The following is a 17,661-nucleotide window of genomic DNA, read 5'->3' as shown; positions in this document are numbered from 1 at the left end:
TACTGAATACGATTTCCGGTCTTTTCTTTTAAATTATCTCATATGAGGTAATATAATAAACATACATATATTTTCTCCTATCAACTCTAAATAGGAAAAACATATATATTTTTAAATAAAGTGTAATAATAATACTCCATAGGTTCGGAGGTCCTAGAATATTGGGAGGGACCTGATCCTTCTGTTCATCTGACCTGTGTGTGTGTGTGTGTGTGTGTGTGTGTGTGTGTGTGTGTGTGTGTGTGTGTATTCATCGAGATCTTCGTAAAATTTCTCTGATTTTTATGAAACACTGAAATTTGTACAGTATGACAAACAAAAGCTATAATAATAATAATAATAATAATAATAATAATAATAATAATAATAATAATAATAATAATAATAATAATAATAATAATAATAATAATAATAATAATAATAAATAACTATCGCTCACTTTTACAATGCACTGCATCACTAATGGTGAAACATCCAAACTTCATAAAGTACCCAGAAAATGGCTACAGAGTTGGTCAGTCCTAAATGGCAGAAAAGTGCTGTCTTGAACGATTTGTCTATTATATCCGTAATAAGTTGCAATATTCGTAACAACTCAATCAGTATATTACAAATTTACTAGTTGTTGATCCTGTACGGGAATAGGAGATATGACAATGAACAAAACTGAATTTGATATTTCATCCAATTTATATGTTCCATAGTTGAAAATGTTATTTTTCATGTATGTCTGTCTGTTCGCCAGTTGTCTATTTTTTTATTTGTCCATAAACATACCTACGTAAGTGCCCAATTTTAAGGCATGCATGAGATTGTGTCAATTTTTTTGACTTTCAGCTCTTTCTCCAAGAAGAAGAGTAAAGTGAACATCAAAACTAGGTCCCGAAAACAACACCAGAAATTTTATTTACATTTTGGACATCAGTATTTCATATTGATAGTATACCTGATAGAAACCACTAATATTACAATTTGGTCATTTAATTTCAAATGTAGTAGATATCTCTAATATAGATTAACCAATAGTGTAGGTTTTTTAATGTGTATGTGATTTACAATTTCACATTACTGATAATTATTAAGGTAATATAAAAATTCCTTCATGAGTCTATAAATTTCCTCGATACTATTTTAGGCGAGATAGGATTAGGATTCTTATCTCGTTTAAAATGGTGGAAATTCTTATATTGAAGAAATCAGCAGCTAATAAGGCGTTAGACGAGATGGAATTAGGGAAGATGAAATTTAACCATCCGAAATGGAAAATTTATAAACGCCTGAATATTATTTGCCATAGAAATAATAACTACACAGATAAAACTAACGGCATGCGTTTATGAAATGTGTCGTAATAAACATATCCAAAGAATATGAAAATATGATTGGTAGAAAAGTGCTATTTCTTCAACATGGTCCGAATACAATAATTTTACCAAAAATGACTGGAAATGAATAATTGTGGGAGTACTAAGGAAATCAATATCATTAAATATATGGAAGAAATAGATTTGCCAAAGACTAGATTTTTATCCACATCCCATTTAACTTTATACCTTTGTTGTTTAATTAATATATGTTCATATCTTCATGTATTCTTACATCTTTTGCGAAACCACTTGGAAAGGAGTATAAATTTAGGTTTATAAAGTGCATAACACAAACGTTTAAAAAAAACGCTATGGCCTATGGAACCCGGAGGTTCACTGCCGCGTTCACAAAAGCTTTCCACTGACTTCTATCCTTAGCTACTTGCATCCAGTTCCTACTTTGTATTCCTATCTCTGCGAAATCCATCTTAATATTATCCTCCCATCTGCGCCTAGGTCTTCCTAATGGTCGTTTTCCTATGGGTCTTCCAGTCAAGACTTTGAAAGCGTTTCTACTTTCTTCCATTCTAGTAACACGAATCTCCTGCTTTTAGTCGACATTTAATTTCTTCGTGAATATGATTTTCCTCTGTTAATATTGATCCTAAATATTTTAAAGTATCCACTTTATCAAAAGTATTATTTAATATTTTAACGCCTCCACAATTTGCCGTATTACGGTCCCGACGCGCCTCCATATATTTCGTTTTCTCTGCATTTACTTCTAAACCCATGTCCCTGCAAAAATTTAATAAGATCTCTGCATTTATTTCTATTGTTCTCCTATCATTCCCTATTAAATTTACATCATCAGCATATGCCATAACCTGGTGAATACCGTTCATCTCTAGGCCCTGGTTGCTATCTTTGATTTTCCTTATGGCGTATTCCAGCACAAAGTTAAATAATAATGGCGACAACGCATCTCCTTGTTTCAGGCCATTTTCGACGTGAAAGCTCGTGGACAAAATTTTCCTACCCGGACTTGACTTTGGGATTCATTTAAACATATCTCAACTAATCTAATTAGCTTTCTCGGTATTCCAAGTTCTGTAAGAAGGTTGTATAAGGTATCTATCTTAACCGAGTCGTACGCCTTTCTAAAATCAATAAATAGTTGATGTACCGGGGTATTGTATTCCCACTTCTTTTCGAGTATTTGGCGAATGGTAAATACTTGCTTGATAGTTGATCGATTTCGTCTAAATCCGCACTGATAATCTCCAATAATTTCATCTGCGTATGGGGTCACTCTTGCTAATAGAATATTTGAAAGGATTTTATAGGATGTTGACAGAAGAGAAATGCCTCGATAATTATTACAGTCAGTTTTGTCGCCTTTCTTGTGAATTGGAACAATGATTGATTCTTTCCACTCTTATGGCAATTCTTCCTTGTTCCAGATAAGGAGAATGAGTTTGTGTATCTTGTTCCACAATTTTTCGCCTCCAGCTAAAATTAACTCAGCCGGAATTTCATCTACACCCGGAGATTTGTGTTTCTTTAATTTCTTTATAGCGGCTTCTACTTCTATTCGATTGGGTTCTGGAATATACGGTTCTGCGGTGTGTATCTCCTTTTCTCGAATCACATTAGTTTTTGGCTGCGTGTTCAGCAAATCGTCAAAGAAATCTTTCCATCTATTTAAGAAGCTATCCGTATCAGCGAGAACTGTTCCGTCACCTTTCTTTATTATATAAGCACGATGTTGATAGCCTTTCTTAAATTCGCTGATCCCCTTATACATGTCCCGAATACTTTTATTTTTACTATTATCTTCAAGTTCCTTAATTTTAGCTTTCAAAAGATCGCGTTTCATTGTTCTAAAAGTTTTGGAAGTTTCCCGCCTGATATCTGCGAAATTTTGAGTAGTTATTTCATTCGGATTTTGTAGCCAGAGTAATTTTGCCTGTTTTCTCTTCTCTGCTAGTTTAATGCATTCTTGGTCAAAGCATGGTTTGTTCCTACGTATTTCCGCGTGTCCCAATTTTCTTATTGCTGAACTTTTAATGCTATCTCTTAATTTCAATCCAAGTATCCTGAACACTAGTGCACTCCGAGTCTTCTAAAACCGAGAATCTATTCGAAACTTCAATCTGGTATTCCTCTCTTACCTGGCTCTCTCCTAATTTCTTTAAATTAAATCTCTCCGTTTTCGGACATTGAATATTACCTTTATTGAACGATAATCTCTCCCGTATTATCGCTACTACCAGGTAGTGATCAGTGTCACAATCAGCCCCTCTAAACGACCGGACGTCAATTATGCTAGATTGCCTTCTTCTATCTACTAAAGCGTGATCAATTTGATTATGTGTTTTTCCGTCTGGTGATGTCCAAGTGTATTTATGAGCGTCGCGATGTGGGAATTTTGTACTCTTCACGATTAGGTTTTTGGATGTTGCAAAGTTCACGAGTCTAACACCGTTGTCATTACTTTCCTTATGCAAACTTTCGTTCCCTATAATCGGTTTGAAAATATCCTCTCGTCCTACCTTCGCATTGAAATCACCTAATAGAATCTTCATATGGTATCGCGGGAGTTGGTCAAATATCCGTTCCACTTCTTCGTAAAAACTGTCTTTTATATAGTCACCCTTATCTTCAGTTGGAGCATGTACATTTAAAACAATAATATCACACCACCGTCCCTTGAGAGTAATAAAAGAAAGTCTATCAGTAACAAATTCAACCCGTTTAATTGCTGATAATATTCGTTTGTGAACGAAAAACCCTGTTCCTAACTGGTGATTTTTATTTCCTTCCCCGTAAAAGAACGTAAAATGTCCGGAATTCACAGATCCATTTCCTTCTCACCTAACTTCCTGAACTCCTACTAGGTGCATCCTGTATTTCTCTAACTCACTCGTTACAGATTTTAACGCGCCTGCCCTATAAAGACTTCTAATATTCCATGTTCCAAATCTCATGTCCATTTTCTTTTGCTGAGGTCGTGCCAAGTAATCAGTCCTTGTCCGAGGCTTTTGTGAATGTTTCTGAACAAGTACCTTTTTTTACAGGATGAGGGTGTTAGCCTTACCCAAACCCCCAAGCTGGAGGACCACTCCTAGTCGTCTGTCCGCGACTGCTTATTCAGTATATTCGCAGCTAACCTCTATATCTAGAGGCCTTCTCCTCGATCCGCAACCTGAGGACGCGCCATGCCGTGGTGACAGGAACCCATAACACAAACGTTTGCTTCTTCTAAACCGATAAACTAATCTTCTATTATAAGTGTTTTGCTTCCATTTCTAATAGTTGATTTTTCAAATATTCAATTTTTATTATGATCACAAAAATTCCAATTATGACTTTTTTTCCAATCCACTTGTGCAGGCTCTTTTATAGTTATACAATTAAGACAACTCAAGGATGAATTTTACTAATCTTCTTAGGATAAGAAATGAAATAATGAATTTCTTTGGGATATTTTCGACATCACACCACAAGCTATCAGGACTCGAAATGGTTTTAACTACAAAAATCTACTAAATCGTAATGGCACAGAAACTTAACCATTATGGCTATCCAACATCGTAAATAGATGTAATACTCACAGGTAGTTCAGCTTTGATAATCTCCAATCGATGTCTTTTCACTATGCGATCTTAATTCCCACTCTCTAGTCCACTCTCCGTACTCAACCAGCACAACCCCTTTCCGGGATTCAGATACTTCCTGGTTGTAGCGTAGAGCTTAGCTCAGGTCTCCTTATGAAATGCCTTACTTTGTTACTTCCGTATAGGAAAACTTCCTATAACTGTGGTGTGATGCCTACATTATCTGTTTTTATTTTCCTAAACAAATAGTTCGAATATCGCTTCCTTGTTTTACAATAAACAAAATAAATTTACAAAATACATGTTAGGATTTTGGGTATTTTACACAATTGTGTGCTTATTAAAGAAACAGACCATCTATTTTCTTCATTTAAAATAACTGGGATAGATTACGTACGGGGACGTACCATGGGGATGGATTCTGGGATCCACAAGCCCCCAGAAATCCCGACTTTTCTATGCGTATGTCCTTAATTTTGTGGCTCTTGCCCGTTATCACATTCATTATTATGTTTTATAGGCAAGTTTCCCCCTTGATGTAACATGCACAACTTATTATACTCGACGTTATAAAATGTATACGAGAGAGATCATAACCTGTAAATGAGTATAAAAATATCCAAGGTGGTTTAGTGGCTGGCAGCGCTCTTTGGTGCACTGGGCCCAATTTTTAGTTGCCATTGCGAGAGTATTTAACATTTGAACACATTACGGTGTCTCGGATTCTACCTTAAACTGCAGGTCTACGTCTCAAATAGTCTCGATACTGAAGAGGACGTAAAACTCCAATTTAACCAAGAAATCAGTTCACAGATCATCTGTTTGGTTCCATCAATAAAATCCACTGGGTGAATCCGTCAATTGTGATGAAAGAATTCGTCTTTTGATTTCGCCGAATTAAATTCTGCTCCTTTCCAATATTCGATCCTTTTATTACACTGAAGGACCTAATTATACTATTCATTCTCTTAGAAATAATTGTTCTTGAAATACACTTTCACTATTAGAATCTAACTTTTATCTCCTTTAATTCATTTCAATGTCCTTCTTTTTATCAAACTTATATAATTCTTAGTCTTATCTCCTGAAATTTGACCATCGAAACTTTCATCTGATGAATGTTACAATAATGTTAACGAATGGTGAGCTGTTGAATTATGTGTCCATTACTGTACCAAATTATGAGTTCTTCTTTTTACAACACATCAACAGCATAGTTTGCGCTCACCTTCTTGTTAGTAGTTGTTTATCGAAATTCTTCTACAACGTTAAATCTCATTTTCATCTCAACTTTTTGTACGAAAATTTATTTCTAAGCATGACATTTCTTTAATAGCAACTCTGAACATGTTTAGTTGCGAGGTTAGAAAAGAAATGGTTATCTTGATAATGTCTATATCCTGATGTTTTATCTTTAGTGATATCAGTCATCTAGTATTATTACGTCTGGAAAGAGTGTATCAATTAAGCGATAAGAAAGATAAATTTCCAAAATCAACAATAGAAAATGATAAATTGTTTTACACTGCTAATCTCTAGCGAAAAAAAATGACCCTTCATGACACAGCGATTAAACGTGTGTGTGCTTTCTGTCGACGTGGTCCTTGATTTGATCCCCGTAGAAATGATTTGAAATTTTTAATTTTTACGTCACACGATTATGCCGGCTAGGCTAAAGGAGACGGTGATGATGAGAAATGAATGAAAAATGGTGGAATGAAGAAAGTAAGTTGAAGCGGGAGAACTCCGAGAAAACCCACGCAAACGGTGTTTGTCCACCACAAGGTGCACTTGGCGAGAGCTGGAATCGAAGCAATGACTTCATGCACCAGAGATGAACGCTCTTCTACTCAATCCCCGTAGATGCTTAGCTTTGGATAAAGATTTGAATATGTTAAAATATCATTTTAGGCAGAAAGTCCCGTCTGTGTCGTATCACTTCAGTGATCAAAAAGGATATTAAACTACGTAGTATTAGTCGATGCAGTGGTGATCAGATCAGTGTGTGATAATCAGATCAAATTGGCGAAAGTTTTTCATTGATTTTTTATTATATCATTTCTATGATAGTTGTAAACTATACAACAATTGAAGAGTTCAATTTCAAAAGAGCCTAAGTCAAAAAAGTAAGCTTTTCAGGAAACGATTTTGAGTGTGTGTGTGTTTCCATCATTCTATTTCTGTGAAATGAAAGTAATCTTCATAAAGGAAAACTGTAATTACACGACCCGCTCGGGAGAGTAATGCTCCCGGAAATACGGTTTTTCGCGCGCTACTCTAGCCAGCTGTTTTACGCTTTATCCTAGCCAGTTGTTTTAAGTTGGTCACAAAATTTATATCATGGAGTACAAGGGGAACAAAACGAGCCCTGCGGGGCTTTTAACCCGTTCCTACTACTACTACTACTACTACTACTTATCTGCACAAAAGTAAATAAATCACTTTTTTGAGTATTATTTTCATATTATTTTAATTTAAAAAGTGTTATAAAAATATTTAAAAAGTTTTCCTTCGGACGTGTTTGAACTCATGCCAGAACAGATTTTCGTTACTAGCATATAGCGCTATGGCTGCGGAACATGGTCACTTACTGTGAGGGAAGAACATAGACTGAAAGTAATTGAGAACAAGATCCTGAGACGAATATTCGGACCCAAGAGGAACGGGAATGGGAAATGGCGGAAACTTCATAACGAGGAACTACATAATTTATATGGTTTACCCAACATTGTTAGGGTCGTCAAGTCTAGTAGGCTTAGGTGGGCGGGTCATGTAGCTAGAATGGAAGAAAGTAGAAACGCTTTCAAAGTCTTGACTGAAAGACCAATCAGAAAACGACCATTAGGAAGACCTAGGCGCAGATGAGAGGATAATATTAAGAGTCTTCATCCCGGTGAAATTAAAATACCGTTAATTTTACAGTAATTATGTGATATCTTCAAATAAATAAAAGATAATTAAAATGTGGAACAAGAGCGCCCTAGACAATATTATTTTGCATGAAGGGCCGTTATCACAAGTCACGTATTGGCTTTCCGTTTTCAGCTGTTTAGAAACGCGAAAATAAATGCCGATTTTCAAAATGGCTCGAAATCGAAAGCAGATAAATGAGTAGTGATAACGGTATCTGATGTAAAATAATATTATCTAGGGCGCTCTTGTTCCACATTTCGATTATCTATTATCTATTTCAAGATATCACATAATTACTGCAAAATTAGCGGTATTTTAATTTCGCCGGGGTGAAGACTCTTAAGATGGATCTCGCAGAGACAGGAATACAAAGTAGAAACTGGATCCAGTTGGCTAAGGATAGAAGTCAGTGGAGACCTTTTGTGAACACGGCATTGAACCTCCGGGTTCCATAGGCCATGGAGTTAGTTAGTTAGTTAGTTAGCATATAGCGCTAGCCCACTCGGCCACGAAGACTGACAGCAGCAACCGTTTGATTTCTACTATTTGAATGCAATGTGGCAAGAAATGGATAACGCCAACCAATCAGAACTGTGTTTTTCGTTCCTACTCCCGGGAGCATTACTCTCCTGAGCTAGTCCTATTTTTCGTAAGATAACGGTGAAATTATCTATAGCAAGAGTTTTATAAATGTTTTTAGACGTGAGTCAGAAAATAACTGTTGACTAAGGACATTTTGGAAAACAACGCTTTTTTTTTTTTTTTTTTTTTTTTTTGGCCTACAATTAATTTGATTTATGGAGTTTTGGCATGGAACCCAGTTCAGTATACGGAGGTACTAAAATGGAACTTAACAAAACTAGCATCTCAAAATTGACAAAAATTGACAGGCTCTTTTGGAACCCACTTTTTCAATTATAATTAACTAGAAATCATTTTCTAGTGAGGTAGATGCTTCGGTAAGTTGTGCTTCTTTGGATAAATATCATCAGAACAGTGCAAGAGTGCAAGAACTATATAATTTGGGTAACCTAGAGTCCCCTCTTCACGGTTTCACACTTGTATCTTTATGTATGTCAGCGTTACAGTCACAAGACATGAATAAAACTTCCCAGTAAATGGAGTCACTGAAATGGATTTGAAATAGATTTTCATTAACTGTATTCATTGTTCTGTGACAGCGCGATCGTGAATCCTTAATGAAAAAACAGGACTCTAATTAGCTTTAGCGTCACTAGATTTTAATTAATAATGGAGGTCACTGAACCGACATCTAGGCCTGTATCTACGGGGGTCTAAGGGAGGGGGCTAAATTTTTGCTGGTCCCCGAAAATTTTCACAGCAGGGTTTCAAATTAACTATAATATGGTGATGAACTATAATATGGTTGGATCGCCCCCTCCCCTCTAACTTCTACCGCACCCTCTACATTTTTGGGCTGGTTACCGGCCTGCCGACATCTGAAATCAGTTTCTCTCTGTCTTGCAATTAGATGCTAGGGTAAATTCTTAAAATGAACAAAGCTAACCAAACGGAAAAGACTTGCTGGTATCAGAATGATGATATTAAATGTTGACTCATAAATTATGGTAGTAAGACAACCATGTCTTACATTAAACCAAAACATTGAAGAGACCAATTGTATTTTTCCTCATTATTCATTTTCCAGATGGTGTCAGGAGGTTTTATTATCTGATAGAAAAACAAGTGTTTCCACTTCAAACTGATGGCCTCAAACTTAGAAGCTCAAAACTTGTTCTGAAGGGAACACCCATCATCATTCCATTATTCAAGTTCTGCGAAATTGTCATAATTCAAAGATATGATTTGTAGCCCAATATTCATTTCTTCAGCTTTGTATCGCTAACCTTGGGAAATTTATATTTTATATACATGACTGCAGAATATTTTTTTTTAATCAAGTACTTTTTCAAAATTCTTCATGAGGACCCCGATTTGATATGCAGAAGTAGTAAGTAAACTTGTTCGAGATTCATCAATGGACTGTGAGACAGATTTTTCTCCCATGAGTAAGAGTTAGGGCTTAGGCCTTGCTTCTTAACATAGCAAACCTTCCCATCTGTGCTGTTCCATTCACATCAGAAACAACAGAATTTGATGTATCCAAGTTGCAAACCAAGCAGTAAAGCTATGACCTTTAAATTACCGTAAACTGGGGTTACTTGGAAAGTTGTTTTTTCATATTACCCCTTTTTACTTATTGCAATTAATTTTTCTTCTTCTTGTGATGTTTCTAGAGCTTAGTCCATGTTAGCTTTTCCTGCAGTCATAACAAAATTTTACTGAGACTGAAGCCTCCCAGAAGCCAAAATGTACTGTTTCCAAGTAGCCCCAAAAGCGGGGCTACTTGGAAAATATATGTCTTTTCATAGTAGTAAGAGCTGTATGAAAGGTGGGACTATTTGAAAAGAACCCCTTGCAAGATCACACTCTTCTGAGAAGATTGATATGCAACATGCCTATGCTTTTTTCATAATAATGTGTTCCTAGGCTGTTTTAAATGAAAAAGATACCGTACTTTTTTGCACAACTTTTTAGTTAAACACAAAAACTTGTTGAACCAATCTAAACTAGCTACAGTGGTAAGCTTGTCTTCCTGAAGGCCTACAGAACCAGTAAAACATGTTTTTGCAATATGCTTTTATAAACAATAGTGTTTCAAACAATGCAAGGAAAATTTTGGCAAATACCAATACATGCATAAGCTCTTGGGACTTCTTTAAGACACTAAAACATGCCCTACATAATTTTATGAAATTTATGTATGTATCAGATCAGCAATTGCCTTACATTGGTTTACAAAATTACCTGGTACCATTTTTATAAGTTTATATTTACTTTAACTCTTTGCAAAAATATCACATGGTACTGTTATAATAATAATAATGTAACTCAGCACAATAAGGACAAAACTTAACATATTGGAATTCTTTGTTGCAGAGTCATGTGGAAAAACAACTTGTTCTCTGCGGTTGTAGGTAGGTTTAGGTAAAACTTCAATTATGTCATCCTTGTCTATTCCCTGATCAATATAATCATTTTTACTAGAAAAACGGAAGGAAATTTAAGAAAAATGGCCACAGATTGTCTCAGAAAGGAAATAGAAATGTAAAACGAATTCGTCTTATTAGGAAATTTCTCAAAGCAATTATATATAGCACAACCCGGAAAAATTACTTTTCATTGCGGAAACAGGGACAATTTACAGGAAATTCAAAAAACACACAAAAAAAAAGTATCAATTGCTGTGAGAATTTGTAGATCAGTCTATAAATAAGACACAGCACTTATGACCATCCATATTGTTTCTTTTAGGTGCCTACTTTTCATTGATCTGGAAGAAAACGACACATCTCTCATAGTTCTCTTATTGTTATCCCATATAACACAAAAAGTGTCAGTTTTCCAAATAGCCCCGGATTTCCCAAGTAACTTCAGTTTACGGTTCCACAGATATTCCAGTTATTGGAGTTTATCTAACAGCAATTTCATATTTTCATATGTATCTTTCATGTCAGATGCATAGGCCACAGGTATTGATGGTAATTCATTGCTATTATGCGCAAACACACCCTTCAATCAAATTTTCGAGGAGTCTATGAATAATCGCCATTCATGCGGATGGTATTCATGTTCATGAGCCTCCAGAATTGCACTATAATTATGCAAAACACTACACCATCCTCTGTCAAGAAATAGTCTTTGAAATCACTATCGTGACTACGATACATCCCACATAGCACAAGTACGTCCACGGGATGTCCGAAACTGAGCCCGCAATGGACGACGGGACATCCCGGGATTATCCAAATGTGCTCCCGGGACATCCACAGGATTTCCGCGGGAGATCCAGATGTCCGCTAATATCCCGGGACCACGAAGGTATGTCTATTGGTTTTCCCTCGGACCTCCTGTCCCATCTGGGACGTCCCGTGGACATCCTACATGGGAATCCTTCAGGACGTCCCATGCAGGACGTCCATGGGATGTCTTCTCATTGTCTAGATAATCTCGGGAACCGAATGGGATGATTGGGATCAAAATGGGACATCCCAGGGATGTAGTGTGCTATGTGGGATGTATGTTTTTGTATCTTCGTGTAACACGTAGATTCCAACTTTTGAGCCTCGAATCTTAAAGTTCGGCTTGTTGTTTAGACAACTGTAAATCTCGAACAAGAGCACTGAGATCTGCTTGACTTAGTAGATGGGTTCTGGTGAAAAGGCGTCGAATATATGATCACATCTATTTTCCTTTTCTTCCACAGTATGCACTATATCGGAGTCGGAGTCATCGGTCCAAAATCGGACAGTTTGGCACATGATACTCGTCATTATGTAATACAGACATCATTGCAGATAGCAAATTTGGATATGTAACAGTATGTTTACTTTCAGATGTGATTCCTTTAGTGTTTGTTAGTATAACAAAAATAGCAATCAATGAAATGGTATTTTGTTTCCCGTCAGTTGATGATAATTAAAAATGGCATATGCACCCTGTAAGAAGCTACACTCATGACGGACCCAATACTTTATCTAAATTACCACCTTTAGAGCCAAAGTAAAGGTCGTAATACTTTTTAATAAGTGGCTTAAAATTTTCCCCGTGAGATTTAAAGGTTAGTTTACTACATATGTAGCAGAAACTGTCCGTATGATCGAAAACTTAGACCTGAGTTGCATTATGCAAGTTTTCTCACAACACGAGAAACGAAATATAAAGCACTTCACTTATGCAGAAGTGAAATGAAATCTTTCGGTTCAACGTCCCATAATTATAAGCGTTACACTAAGGAAGACGGAAGATCGGGGCAAGAGAATGATGATGGAAAAATTGGTGGGATTGGGATTAGAGTGTGGGAGGAAGCAGGAGTATTCATGGACACGATCCTATCCACCACAAACTTATTGGAGCGGAGATCGAACCAGGGACCCCACGCACCAGAGCTTAGTGCTGTACCACTTAGCCACCGTGTTCTCGCATACAGATACAAAACATGACGGGATTACTGCACGATCGCCACTGGATATCTAACTTAGATTTACATTTACAGTGTTGTCAAGCCTACGCTAAAAATTTTTTTGTCATCAGTTCCCCCTTTTTCATCAGTTCTCGTCATCAGTTTTTGTCATCAGTTCTGTACTGTACAAGGGTGCAAACCGAATACCTATATGACATAGTATGTGTCCCTAAGCTGTCTAATTTTATACAATTGGTGGGCGTTGTTAAGGTATAGCAAGTGTGTTGGGGGAGAGAATTGCGCAATTGAAAATATACAATTTAGAGAATATTTTACCGAAATTCAATTACCCCCCTATACACACACACACACACTTAATTTAGGATCGATGACGACAAACTCCCTACCAAATGAAAGCTTCATTCATCCACAAAAATCTGACATATAAATCATGCTTCTACGCAGGCCCGTATCCAGGGGAAATCTAGGGGGGCCGGGCTCCTCCTAAATTTTTACCGGCCCCCTAAAATTTTCACGGTAGGCTTGCAAATGAACTATAATATGGTGTTAAACTATAATATGTTTGAAACACATGCATGTTTCAAGAAAATACAATCCATTTCGCGTATAAGGACGAGAAAAATGGCTATCACGACAAAATCTTGCCTCATGGAATGATCTGATTACATTTTTTACTGCAGGAAAACGAACTACATCAAGCTCAACATTTACTCCTTTTGTTTTAGAAAACATCATTTTCACCAATGTAATTAGCCCACCTCATGATATTTTCTAGCTACGCCACTGCGTCATAAAAAATTTTAACAATAAAGCTTTGTTGATTGATATTCAAAGAACTCTTTCCTCTGACTTTTTACACTTGCTATTCCTAATAGTGGGTATGATATTTTAGAATATCGATTTCAAACAGATGTGTGTGACGCAGTCCCAATAAATTGTATGCTGTACACGAGACCTGTGTCTGACAAATTTTACGGAACGCCTACGACGTCATGACACACCTACTTGCTTTTTCTCTATAAAGTAGGACTGTATGTAATATTGAGCATTGTTGCTATCGCTGTAGGCACAGTCTGTCTCAAAATTCATTTTAACTAATTACTAAATATTACATCATGATTTCTAAATATTAAACTTTCGCCACACACCTCTTGGGAACCACTGCTGTATACGATACATTTTCCTGTTACGAATGTGTCATACGAAGCCTTGCATAATAAATTAATGTCCTTGAGTTTGAGATATATTAATCAATAGCAAAGTACCTAACTAACGTGCAAATGCATCGCGAAGTCATGGACCGTGCGATGCCAGTTTAAAAAAAAAAAAAAAAAAAGGGAATCGGTGCTTTACACCAAGCTTGTAATGTCGCTTCGATTGTTCCGGAGATTATGTGATTTTGTTTCAGTTAAATTTACCTATGGGTAAAGCCTTTGAAACCTATATAAAGCCTTACAAACAGAAATAGATTTTTTTTTTTTTTTGTAACGACCGGAGATGCGATTAGAAAGCTTATTGACATTTGAGATACACGCCTTCACGCAAAAAAGGGGACAGAATTAAACGGCAAAAGTTTTCACTTAACGTATCTTTATTTTTTATTTTTTTTATTTATTTATTTTTTTTTTTTTACAAATTTTCTAATTAGTCCATGTTTCTATTCCTGCAAAGAAAACGCTGTCTGTAGTTAGTAACTTTTATTGTTTTAATAATTGTTTAACACACGAACAGCTAGTGATATAAAACCTGTTGACTCCGTTAGAAAAAAGTTGATCTTGCGTTTAGAAAAATATTAATTCTATATACTGTGATAGTGTCCTTTCCACATACTGGCTTAAAAATATATGGCAGCGGTGGGATTCGAACCCACGCCTCCGAAGAGACTGGTGCCTAAAACCAGCGCCTTAGACCGCTCGGCCACGCTACCTGCTGCAGACCATAGGTGTCCAAACTCGCGAGCCCGACGCTCGTGAGCTCGGCACTCACGCTCAACCGGGCTCGGGCTCAATAATTGAGCGCGAGCCCAAGTGAGCCCGAGCCCCAATGAAATAAGTGAGCGCGAGCCCGAGTGAGCCCGAGCCCCAATGAAATAAGTGAGCGCGAGCCCGAGTGAGCCCGAGCCCACTTGAGATTAGTGAGCGCGAGCCCGAGTGATCGCGAGCCCAGTTCAGAGAAGTGATCGCGAGCCCAGTTGGGAGAAGTGATCGCGAGCGCGAGTGAGTGCGAGCCCAGTCGAGAGAGATGAGCACGAGCGCGAGTGAGTGCGAGCCCAGTCCAGAGAGATGAGCGCGAGCCCGAGTGAGTGCGAGCTCAGTTGAGTGCGAGCCCGCGCTCACTTCACACTCACGTGGACTGATTTGCTTTAGAGTCAAAAAATAGGAAATTTATTCCATGTGCAGAATTGTAAAGGAAGAATCTTTAACTTTACAAAATGAAAAATCACATTCTTGAGGTCTGGACAGCTCAGACCGTCTGAGCTGTCATTTTATTGTCCAGAGAACTTCAAACACCTTTCGATAGAGAACCGACTTTTTCATGGCTATTATGAGAGGATGGTATTTGAGGCAGGTATTTGTTTTTGTTATTTTATTAACAACTTACATGACCCAAGCTTTGTGTGTGTGTGTGTGTGTGTGTGTGCGAGATCATAGAATAAGGAAACTACTTGACCTTGCGAAGTAGGAAATTTATTTACTAACAACTAATGAAGCTGTGCGTTCATAGAAAAGTCGAGCGAAATAATTATGTATTATTTAATTATAGCTTCTTTAAATCCCAATAAACAAGAGTAGCTCTTAAGAATGTTGATAACTTGCATCATAATGGTTATTCAGCCCATTAATTTATATGAGGAAACAAAGAATTTAAGCCAGTTAATTTTACTGACTACTTCTTCTTGAGATCTTTAAATGTATTCTATGCGAAATTTAACCACTGTATTATGTAATTTTAATATATATATAAATAAAAACTAAAACAATATAACATTGAATATTTTTAAAGCAAGGAACCCTTAAATAGGTCAGAAGAAGAAATTATTAAAATTGAATGAGTAAAATCTCGTCTATTTAAAAGAAAAATACTTCCTCATATAAGTCAATGGGCTATTAAAAAAAGAAAGATAACAATTCAACATAAAAAAAAATAAAATAATACACACACACACCTCCTTTCATTAAAGTCTTTTTTCGAAAGCTACCGTACCCTGAAACGATGGCGTGTCGGTTGTTACAACCAGAGTTAAAAGTGAAGGAAAACACGGGGTAGCTCATATCTCTTAATGGGCCTATTGCTCCCACTTCCAAAAATATCTATGGCGTCCCTCCACTTCCTAAAAAATATAGTGGACAAAGATAGACACAAGGGATGACATGACGTCATGCGTTCCTCAACCTTTTCAGATCAATTTTTACCCCTGGTTACAACTCGATTTTGATGTTGTTTGACTTTTATTAAAAACAGACTCCAAATTGAACTGAACCCGCTTGATATAGACCGAGCTCACAGAATGGGTAAGGGCAAAAATAGACCGATCATTGTTAAATTTGCATACTACAAAAGGAAAGAGGCCATGCTGAAAAATGCATATCGTGCCAAGGGGACACCTGTGCGTATAAGTCAGGATTTTTCCTATAGTGTTAGAGCCATTAGAAGAGAGCTCAATGAATACCGGGTTCAAGCCAAGGCACGCGGACAAAGGGTGCGAATGCAATTCGATAAGTTGTATATTGATGGGAAATCTTATACTATCGAGGACCTACGAAACACAGATGACAAAAATCTAAGTGATACAGTTGGTGTGTGTTCAGTGAGTGTGAACAATGGAGACGCTTCAAAAAATTTAGCAGTTGCAGGTGCTTCTTGTAGTGTGTGATCACCTGCAGAGCCTGTGGGGGTGAGTGATGAAGAGTTTCCAGCTTTGAGACAAACAATGAATGCAGCTCGAAGGGGCAGAGGTCAACCACGCCCTGGAGGAAGAAGCATCCCTTGACAAACAAGGGAGAATGACCTTCAACAAGGTAAGACTTCTCAAAGTGAGTGCAGTGATGTGTTATGTAATAATGACAGCAAGTGTGTTGTAGATAACGCAAAAAATGATAATTTTCTAATGTATTATATGAATGCGAGATCATTTAGGGACAAAGCATGTGAGTTTTCCAGCAACATTTCATTGAACAATTATGATATCGTAGCAATAACAGAGACCTGGTTGTCTTGTGATTATTTTGATTCAGAGTGTTTCGATAACAGATACCTAGTGTATCGTAAAGATAGGGACTATAATACAAGTGGTAAAGCAAGGGGGGGTGGGGTGTTGCTGGCAGTACAGAACCTAGAAGTGAGTCAAGTGACTATTACTGACCAGAACCCAGAAGGCATTCTAGTGAAAACTATGGTTAATTACAAACCGCTTTATATCTGTGTTGTGTATTTTGAACCAAACTCACATCTATCATTATACGAATATTTTTTTCATTTTATCGAAAGTAATTGTACGATAGGTAGCACTATTCTCCTTGTAGGTGATATGAATTTGCCTGAAATAACTGGAACAAACTTTGATTTTCTGCAGTCAACGAGTAAATCCCAAAGTCTCTATCATTTTATGTTATATCATGACATGGAATCACTCAATAATGTTACAAATAGCTTAGGGAGAACATTAGATTTAGTAATAAGTAATCTTTCCAATGTAACAGTAATAAGAGAACCACGCCCATTAATTAAAGAAGATAATTACCACCCATCTATTTGTATAAGCTTTCCGCATGTTAAATCATCTAGAATAAAAAAACAAAAGAAACATATTTGGTTT

The 17,661-nt window shown here is 36.8% G+C and overlaps 1 protein-coding gene and 1 non-coding gene across 2 annotated transcripts in view; both read right to left on the bottom strand.

Moving 5' to 3' along the window:
• LOC145664087 (ecdysteroid-regulated 16 kDa protein-like) overlaps positions 1-17,661 on the bottom strand; it is a 72,049-nt gene that overhangs the window by 18,381 nt on the left and 36,007 nt on the right. The window lies entirely within an intron of this gene.
• TRNAL-UAG (transfer RNA leucine (anticodon UAG)) lies at positions 14,691-14,772 on the bottom strand. The gene has a single exon. It is a non-coding gene; the product is annotated as a tRNA-Leu (tRNA).

The sequence above is a fragment of the Thermobia domestica genome, chromosome 11 (genome assembly GCF_964235325.1).
Source record: "Thermobia domestica chromosome 11, izTheDome1.hap1.1, whole genome shotgun sequence".
In the NCBI taxonomy this organism is placed as follows: domain Eukaryota; kingdom Metazoa; phylum Arthropoda; class Insecta; order Zygentoma; family Lepismatidae; genus Thermobia; species Thermobia domestica.
The sequence above is the reverse complement of the archived record's forward strand: the minus strand, read 5'-3'. Positions and strand labels throughout refer to the sequence as shown.